The 10,821-nt window shown below is 38.0% G+C and overlaps 1 pseudogene; it reads left to right on the top strand.

Annotated features, from left to right (window-relative positions):
• The first annotated feature begins 9,340 nt into the window (after positions 1-9,340).
• LOC118635277 lies at positions 9,341-10,230 on the top strand (annotated as a pseudogene).
• Positions 10,231-10,821: the final 591 nt, after the last annotated feature.

The following is a 10,821-nucleotide window of genomic DNA, read 5'->3' as shown; positions in this document are numbered from 1 at the left end:
GAAATCCCCAGAGTAGGGAGTGAGGGGGGAGAGATAAACCACAGAATGTGTATGCATGTGTGCATGAACAATTGACATGTACCAGAAAACTGGGGACAGGGTGGAGATTGTGGGGAGGAGGGTGTCATTGGGGGAAAAAAAGAAATGTCTGCAACAAAAATAAATAAATAAAAAACATATAAAAATAAAGAAAACTAAAAAAAGACGATAGAAAATACTGTGGTGTGTGGTAGAAATAGGCTAGTTTAAATAAAGTGGTTATGAAAGGCCTCACTGATAAAGTAAAATTTAAACAGAAATTTGAAGAAACTGAGGCAATGGGGCTGATGATAAAATAATTGAAACTGTATTTCTACACCCATCTAAATAATCACTCAAGTAATAAATAAATAAAGACAATTCTAGTAAAAGACTACAAGTGTTTATCACTAATAATTTGTTGCTCAATGAGTCTTTAAAATATACGTCTCAGTAAGGCTAAAATGGTATCTGGGTGATAGGAAAGATGGCGGCGGGCAGGACCGGAGGGAGGGTGAGTTTTTGAGAGAGTGAACTAGTGTGTGAGAGAATGTGAGTGGATGTAAAGTTGGACAACCAAACTTGTGCAGTACAGAGACGTGGAGCAGAAGGTTCCTGTGCTATGGACCGAGCAGCTGGCTACCTCAGTAAGCCACTAGTCAGGGCACTTCTCCTTATGCCACGGGGAAGTCTCACCATTTTGGACTATACCAGGTTTTCCCTCGGAGAATGCAGTAAGAGCGGCTAGGGCCCAGCAACCTGAGCTCACCACTGCACCTGGAACCATGGGACAAGTGGACACTCTGTGTCAACACAGCCCAGTGCACAGTAGTGGAGCTCCCAAGGTGCCTGTTGCAGAAGCCCTGGACAGCCATGAGCCCAGCACCATCACCCATAATTAAAGCCTGATCAAAGTCCAGATATACCTCCAGCAACAGGGGCTGGGAAACAGACATCCATCCCCAGGCAACAGAAGCACAGACCAGCAGCTGAGACCTATCGCCAAAAACTACAACAAAAGCAGAGCAGGAGTTGAGCCCCATGGGGCAGCAGCACTCTCCAGCCACCAGCTGCAGGATCTGGGGCTCCACAGAGGCCTGTGCTGTCCAGAAGCTCACGAAAGCAGTGGGAAGCTAGAACCCAAGCGATGTGCTATCCAGCTGCCTTCCAGCTAAACCTACAGGGTGCAGTGGCACCATAGAGGCCTGTGCAACCCAGCAGGGACTGTGCAATCCATTTACCCGTGAGACCTGTGGGGTGCTGAAGCACACAAGAGGCCTGTGTGACCCAGCAGGGACTGTGTGATCTAGTTACCCATGGGGACTATAGGGTGCTGAAGCACCAGAGAGGCCTGCACAACCAAGCAGGGACTGTGCCATCTAGTTACCTGTGGGACCTGCGGGGTGCTAAAGCACTAGAGAGGCCTGTGCTACCCAGCAGCCCATAACATAGTCATAGAGTCGGGTCGCCAAAGTGACTATGAGATACAGTTACCTGCAAGACCTTCAGGGTACAGGGGCACCAGAGAAGCCTGTGCAACACAGCTGTGCACAAAATAGGCATAGAGCATATGAAAATGGAGGTGGAGTGAATAGAAACTACACAGACAATCTCCCAGGACCAAATGGGTATTACAACGAAATTAAACACAAATACTCAGAAAAAAGCAACAGAAAAGGAACAGAACAGGACCATATAACCAGGGACATTGGTAGGATCTGTGGAGGTGCAACATGGTGGTGGGCTGAAAACCCACGGACAGCAGCAGTCATAGCTGTGAGCAGAGCCCTTGGGGAGTAAAGACCAAGCCCACTCCACAGCACAAAGAGCTGGGACAAAGTGATAAAATAGCCACAGCCACTCACCAGGGGGCTACAGCAGAGGGAGGTCAGACAGGGCTAGAACTCTGTGGGAAAAACCCGGATTTGGAGGGCACACAGAGTTTTTACTGAGTTGCGCTCACAAAGGACAGTGGCCAGTGTGCTCCTTCCCAGAGTTGAGGGGAAAAGCAGCAGCACCACACTGGAAGAGTCAGCCTTTCCCAGGTGAGGCAAAGAAATGCAAACTGAGGCTCATTAACAACCAGCATCTATCCCATCCTCTGGAAATCCTCTTATGCAGAACACCAGGGCTACATTCCAAGGCACTAAGTAACTGAGACTACTAGCCTCCAGGAAAAAACTAGAGGATAACTGAACCTTCCTGGGCTTGCAAATCTACCCAGAGCAGTAACACTTGAAAGCGGTGTTTAACGTGGGCCCCGTCCAGTCCCATCCAAACCCAGTAGAGGGAGCCACAAACAGAAGAACACCAATACACACAAGGAAAATTTTGCAGGCTCCAAAACCAACTGAGATAGCGAAAATGGTGAAGCAAAAAAAAAAAGAAAAAAGAAAGAAAAAACACAAATCCCAAATGAAAGAAAAAACGAACTCTATTGAAGATGAGATCAATGAAATATAGTTAAGCACATTAACATAGGCAGAGTTCAGAGCCATGATCTTGAGGAAGCTCAACAGCATGAGTAAAAATATCAGCACCATGAGTGAAGATATAGCAACATTGAAAAACCAACCAAGTAGAAATGAAGAATGACATAGCAGAAATAAAGAACACATTGAAAGGACTACCCAGCAGAGTAGAAGAAGCTGAAGACCGGATAAGTGAATTAGAAGACAGGGTAGAAAAAAATCAACCAATCAGAAAACCAAAAGGAAAAAAAACAAACAAACAAACAAACAAAAAAAAAACAGGCATATTGCTTAAGAGAACTTTAGGACAACTGGAAACGTAGTAACATTCACGTCATAAGATTACCCAAGGAGGAAGAAAATGGGCAAGGGTTAGAGAATATATTTGAAGAAACAGTGACAGAAAACATTCCTAACTTGGTGAAGGAAGAAGGCATTCAAGTTCAAGAAGCACAGAGAGCCCCAATAAGAACTCAAACAGGCCCACACCAAGACACATAGTAATTAAAATGCCCAAAATTAAGGACAAAGAGAGAATTCTAAAGGCAGCATGAGATAAGCAACAGGTTACCTACAAAGGAAATTCCATCACACTCTCAGATGACTTTATAACAGAAACACACTACAGGCCAGAAGGGAGTGGCATGAAGTAATCAAGGTCATGAAAAACAAGGATCTGAATCCAAGACTACTATACCAGAAAGGCTATCATTCAAAATACAAGGTCAAATAAAAAGCGTCCCCCCCAAAAAAAAAGCCTAAGGGAATATATTACCACCAAACCAGCACTGCAAAATATGCTAAATGGACTGCTGTAATTAGAAGAAATAGAAAGAAATATAGAACCACACTAAACAAAAATGGCAATAAATAAATACATATCAATTATCACATTAAATGTGAATTGTTTGAATGCTCCTATAAAAACAGACAGAGTAGTGGACTGGATAAGAAAGCATGACTCACATATATGTTGTTTAAAAAAGGCCCACCTCACCACAAAAGACTCACATAGGTTGAAAGCGAATGAATGAAAAAAAAAAACTTTCAAGCAAACAGAAAGGAAAATAAAAGCTGGGGTAACAATACTCATATCTGATAAAGTAGATTTCAAAATGTAGGTCATAACAAGAGACAAAGAAGGCTACTACAAAATATTGAGAGGATCTATCCAACAGGAAGATATAACCTTGGTGAACATATAGGTACCCAATATAGGATCACAAACATATATTAAATATCTTCTGGAGAACTTCAAAGAAGAAATCAACAGTAATACAATCATAGCAGGGAACTTCAACACCATGCTTACATCACTGGATATGTCATCTAGACAAAATATAAACAAGAAAACACAGACTCTAAATGAAGGACTAGATCAAATGAACTTAATGGATATCTACAGAGAATTAGACCCCAAAACTACAGAATTTACATTCTTCTCAAGTGCACATAGGAAATTCTCAAAGATAGACCACATTTAGGGCACAAACTGAGTTTCTACAAGTTCAAAAAAATTGAAATCTTATCAAGCATCTTCTAAGATCACAATGGCATGGAACTAGAAGTCAATTGCAACAAGAACATGCAAAGACATATGAAAATATGGAGGCTACATAGCATCTTATTGAGCAATGAATGGGTTACCGTGGAGATCAAGGAAGAAATTGAAAAGTTCCTGGAATCCAATGAAAATGAACACACAACAACACAAAATCTATGGGATGCAGCGAAAGCACTTCTGAGGGTAAAGTTCATAGCACTACAGGCCTACTTCAAGAAAGAAAGAAAAATTCTAATAAAATTTTTAATCTCACAACTTATAAAACTAGAAAGCAAACAAACAAAACTCCAGAGCAAGTAGAAGGAAGGAAATAATAAAGATCAGAGCAGAAGTAAATGACATGTATACCAAAATATCTATTCAAAAGATCAATGAAACAAAGAGCTGGTTCTTTGAAAAGATAAACAAGATTGATGGACCCTTTGCTAGATAAACAAAGAAACAGAGAGAGAACCCAAATACACAAAATCAGAAATGAAAGAGGAGAAGCAATAACTGACACCACAGATATACAAAGGATTGTTAACAGATATTATAATGAATTGTACGGCAACAAATATGACAATCTAAGAAAAATGGACAAATTTATGGAAACACAGTCTTCCAAAAATGAACCAGGAAGAGATAGAAACCTTGAACAGACCAATAACAACAAAAGAAATTGAATATATAATCAAGACTCTCTCAGCAAACAAAAGCCCAGTCCTGGATGTCTTCATGGTGGAATTTTACTGTACATTCAAACAAGAACTAATAACCATTCTCCTCAAACAATTTCAAAAATTTAAGAAGGAAGACTTCCAAACTTGTTTTATGAGGCCAGCATAATTCTAAATCCAAAACTAGAAAAAACACTACAAAGAAAAAAAATAAAAAACTACAGGCCAATATCCCTGATGAACATAGATACCAAAATACTGAACAAAATACTAGCATATCAAATCCAGCAATACATCAAAAAAACTATTCACCATGACAACGTGGGATTCATCCCAGGAATCCCAGGGTGGTACAATATTTACAAATCAACAAATATGATACATCACACAAACAAAATGAAAGATAAAAATCATATGATCATATCAATACATGCTGAAAAAGAATTCAACAAAGTTCAGCACCCATATCTGATAAAAAAATGCACAGCAATTTAAAATAGAGGGATCATGTCTCATCCCAATAAAGGACATATATGAAAGACCTACAGCTAACATCATAATCAATAGGCAAAAAATAAAAGCATTCTCCTTAAGAACAAGATCAAGATAGGAATGCCAAATATTGCCACTCTTATTTAACATAGTACTACAAGTCTTAGCCACAGCAATTAGACATGAAGAAAAAATAAAGGGGATCCAAATTGGAAAGGAGGAAGTGAAACTGTTATTATTTGCAGATGACATGACAATATGTAAAAAAAAACCCAAAGACTCCATTAAAAAATTACTACACTTAATAAATGAATTTGACAAACTGGCAGGATACAAAATTAATGTCACAAAATCGACAGTATTCTTATACACCAATGACAAACTCACAGAAAAAGAAACTAAAAAAAAATCCCATTTACCATGGCTGCAAAAAAAATTAAGATACCTAGGAATAAACTTAACCAAAGAAATAAAGGACCTATTCTCAGAAAACTACAGGTTATTAAAAATAGAAATGGAGGAAGATTATGAAAAATGGAAGCACATACATTGTTCATAGATTGGAATAATTAACACGATTAAAATATTCATACTACTCAAAGCAATCTACAGATTCAATGCAATCCCCATCAAAATACCAATGCTATACTTTACAGAACTAGAACAAATACTTCAAAATTCATATGAAGCTAAAAATAACCTTGAATAGCCACACCAACCTTGAAAAAAGAAGAACAAAGTTACCAGATTTCAGGTTATACTACAAAGCTAGTGTAATCAAAACAGCCTGGCACTGGCACAAGAACAGTCAGATAAATCAATGGAACAGAACAGAGAACCCAGAAATGGACCCAAGGCAATATGCTCAATTAGTATTTGACAAAGGTGGTAAGAGCATACAGTGGAGTAAAAACATCCTTTTTCATGGTGTTGGGAAAATTGGACAGCTGCATGCAAAAAAAAAAAAAAAAAAATGAAACTAGACCATCAACTTACACCATACACAAGAATAAACTCAAAATGGATAAAAGACTTAAATGTGGCTCATGAATCCATAAAAATCCTAGAAGAAAATGTAGGCAACATAATTTCAGAAATCATACGTAGCAGAATTTTTACTGATACACAACCTAAGGCAACAGAAATTAAGGTGAAAATGAACACATAGGACTACATCCAACTAAAAAGCTTCTGCACAGCAAAAGAAACAACCCCCCAAATGGAAAGGAAACCCACTGTATGGGAGAGCATAATAGCCAACGATACATCAAATAAAAGGTTAATTTTTAATATATATATATAGAGTGCTCATACAGCTCAACAAAAGGAAGATAAAGAACCCAATTAAAGCCCTGGCCAGTTTGGCTCAGCGGTTGGAGCGTCCGCCTGCGGTACAGAGAGACCCGGGTTCGGTTCCCGCTAAGGGCACGTACCTCGGTTGCAGTTTGTCCCTGGCCCTGGTTGGTCGTGCGGGTGGCAACCACTCGATGTGTCCCTTCACATCCCTTCACATCGATGTTTCTCTCTCTCTCTCTCTTCCTCTCTCTCCCTCCCTCTCTGTCTGAACAAAGAAAAATGCAAAAATATCCTCGGGTGAGGATTAAAAAAAAAAAAAAAAAAAAAAAGAACCCAATTAAAAAATTGGCAGAGGAAATAAATATATACCTCTCCAAACAGGACATTCAAATGGCTAAGAGTCATATGAAGATATGCTCAACATCATTAATCAGCAGAGAGATACAAATTAAAACAACAATGAGGTATCACCTCACACCTGTCAGAATGGCCACCATCAACAAATCATCAAACAACAAGTGTTATAGAGGGTGTGGAGAAAAGGGACTCTAGTACACTGCTGGTGGGAATGCAGACTGGTGCAGCCACTATGGAAAACAATATGGTGTTACCTCAACAAATTAAAAATTAAACTGCCATTTGACCCAGTGATTTCACTTGTAGAAATATACCCTAAGAAGCCTGAAACACCAATCATAAAGAATATATTTATCCTCATGTTTAGCAGCACTCTTTACAGTAGCTAACATCTGCAAACATCCCAAATGTCCATCAGTAGACAAAAGAGTAAATAAGCTGTGGTACATATACACAATGAAGTACTATGCAGCTATAAGAAAAAGATCTCTTATCCTTTGAGACGACATGAAAGGACCTGGAGAATATTATCCTAAGTGAAACAAGCCAAGCAGAGAAATACAAATATCATATTATCTCACTTATTTGTGGAATATAATGAACATAACAGTCTGAGGAACAGGGTAGTCCCAAAGACATGGAAGTGGGTACTGGCTGACAATCCCCAGAAGAGGGGGTCATGGGGGAGAGATAAACCACAGAACTTATATGCATGTATGCATGAACAATGGACATCGACAACAAAGCTGGGATAGGGAGGGGTGAGTTAGTTAGGGGGTATCAGTTCTAGGAAAAGGAGAAACATCTGCAACAAAAATAAATTAATTAATTAAATTAAAAAACAATAAAAAATAAAGCAAATAAAATTGTGTCTGTAATGAACACATGTAATACAAGAGGAAACTGAACTCAAATATATCTAAGTATATTTTGTATAAAATAAAAATAATAACTTTAAGAAAAATAGATATTAATATGTGAATATTATACATGTAAGAGATAAAACTGCTAATAACCCTGGCCAGTGTAGTTCAGTGGGTTGGAGTGTGGTCCCATATACCAAAAGATTACAGGTTTGATTCTTGGTCAGGGCACGTACCTAATTTCTGTATGGAAAGCAATCAATTGATGTTCTCTCATCTCTCTCTCTCTCTCCAATAAGCATATCCTCAGGTGAAGATTAAAAAAAGAAATATTATTTATATATTTTATTTTGGAAGAAGTTTAAAAATATTTGAATGCCCCTATAACTACTATCAAAACAAATTGTATAACTTCCAAGTTATTGGAAAGTAAAGAAAAAAAAACATAATTATAACAAAAGATGGCATAAAAAATGCAAGGTTTATAAGAAAGATATAGAAACAAATCATATTAGCAATCACATAATACATAAGTCTATTAACTGTACTTGTTAAAAGATACATTATCAGATTGATATGAAAAATATAGCTTTGTGCTGTGCATAACAGACACCCCAAAGCATAGATGAGAGCAAAATTGAAAGAGATGAAGGAGATAAACCCAATAAATAGTAAACATACATACACTGGTATATCTAAATTAATTTGAGACAAAGTATACCTTAGGGCAGATGGCATAATTAGAAATATAAATGGCCACAGGATATTAATTTAAAATGTCAGAAACTATAGCACTGCTGTACTTGAACAAATCTAATAGCACAGCCCAAAATATGATGCAAAAATTAACAAGATAAAAAAAATGTATGTATGTACAACTGTATAAGGAAATTTAGCATTAGCATACGTTTAGAAAGCATATAGAATGTTTGCACAACACATAAATTGCTTCTATGTCCATACATAGAATCTAGTACATAAAATTTAGAAACACATTTTTTTCAAGCATGCATGGAACATTCATGAAAATTGAACATACTTGGGATTTAAAAACATATTTCAACATAGTACAAAGTACTTATATGATACAGGCCACATTTTCTGAACACCATGGACTATACTTAAAAACTAATCGCAAAAAGTTACCTAAAAAATAAAGCCTGAACAAATTTGAAATTATAAAACCCCTTCTAAACATCTCATTGACCAAAGAATACAATATATTAAAATTTTATATATTTTATAGCCATGGTAGAATTTATATTAAAATAAATTTTACATATACATATATATATGTATGTGTATGTGTGTGTGTATATATATATATGCGCACACACACACACACATTATTCTAACTTCCTTGTAAACTCTTTGATCCATAGAGTATTTAGAAGTATGCCAGTTAATTTCTAACATTTGGGGATTTTCTAGATCTTTTACTGCTATGAATGTCTAATTTAATTATTTTGTGTTAACAGAATATATCACATTTTGTATGGGTTCAAGCATTATACATTTATTGTGACTTGTTTTACGGCTAGACATATTATCTATATTGGTGAACATGCCATGTGCACTTGTAAAAATTTTATTCTTGCTTCTTTCCCAAGGATACACCAAATGGCTAATGAAGCCGGTGCTGTGGGAGGGCCCGGAGGCCCCAGAAGCCCCAGCAGCCCTGGAATGGGAGGCCATGGAGGCTCTGTAGAGGGTTTGGCAGTGGCATCCAGGAAGAGGTCGCAGCAGGGTTTGGGTCAGGCCTGGCCATGGCTGCAGAGCTTTTGAAGGCAAGGTGGAGGGAAAGGAGTAGATTCCCATCACCAAACTGGACCGTCTGGTGAAGGACATGAAGATCAAGTCCCTGGAGGAGATCTATCTTTTCTCCTTGCCAGTCAAGGAATCTGAGATCATTGACTTTTCCTTAGGAGCATCCCTCAAGGATGAGGTTTTGAAGATTATACTCATGCAAAAGCAGACACACAGTGGCCAGAGGGCCCAGTTCAAGGCATTTGTTGCCACTGGAGACTACAATGGATTTGTTGGTCTGGGTGGTAAGTGCTTGAAGGAAGTAGCCACTGCCATCTGTGGGGCCATCATCTTAGCCAAGTTCTCTATTGTCCCTGTGTGACAAGGCCACTGGGGGAACAAGATTGGCAAGCCCCATACTGTCCCTTGCAAGGTTGCTGGTTGCTGTGATTGTACTGGTGCACTTCATCCCCGCCCCTGGGGGCACTGGTATAGTCTCAGCTCCTGTACCCAAGAAGTTGCTGATGATAGCTGATATTAACAAATGCTACACCTCAGCCAGGGGCTGCACTGCCACCCTGGGCAACTTTGCCAAGGCCACCTTTAATGCCATCTCGAAGACCTACAGTTATCTCATGCCCAATCTCTGGAAAGAGACTGTGTTCACCAAGTTTTCCTATCAGGAATTCACCAACCATCTTGTAAAGACCCACACCAGAGTTTTTGTGCAGAGGACTGAGGCTCCAGCTGTGGCCACCATATAATTTTATAAAAGAAAAAGTGAATAAAGCCTGTTAATTAATTTTTTAAATTGTATTCTTTAGTAAATGTAATGCATAAGTATCAATTAGGCCAAGATAGTTTATAGTGTTTTCAAATCTTCTATGACCTTATTGCTCATTGCTCTACCTATATCAATCAAAGGGAGAAGTTTTTAAATGTCCAATGAAGCTTGTGATTTTCTCTATGTATCCTTTAATACTGTTAATTTTTGCTTTATATATTTTGAAGCTGTTTTTAGAAACATACACACTTATGAAGATTATTTTATGTAAAATATAGGACTTTATACCTACAGTTCTCCCTTTTCTTGTATTCTCCCCTAACTTTCTAGTTGCTGTGTTTTCCCCAAATTCTGTCCCTTAGATTCTTCAGTTGAGCTGATAAGATTCTTTCAAGCCAAAAAAAATAAACATAGAAAAGTAATGCATTATAAGTATACATTGTCGGGGTAAGCAATGCAAGCTGCTGTCATAATGCTTACATCAAAATTCCTTGAAAAAACATATACATATATTATTTCATACTCATAAGATCATACACAATCAGATTGGATAGCTCTCTTTCTAAGGGTG

The sequence above is a fragment of the Molossus molossus genome, unplaced genomic scaffold (assembly GCF_014108415.1).
Source record: "Molossus molossus isolate mMolMol1 unplaced genomic scaffold, mMolMol1.p scaffold_m16_p_2, whole genome shotgun sequence".
Lineage (NCBI taxonomy): Eukaryota > Metazoa > Chordata > Mammalia > Chiroptera > Molossidae > Molossus > Molossus molossus.
The sequence above is the reverse complement of the archived record's forward strand: the minus strand, read 5'-3'. Positions and strand labels throughout refer to the sequence as shown.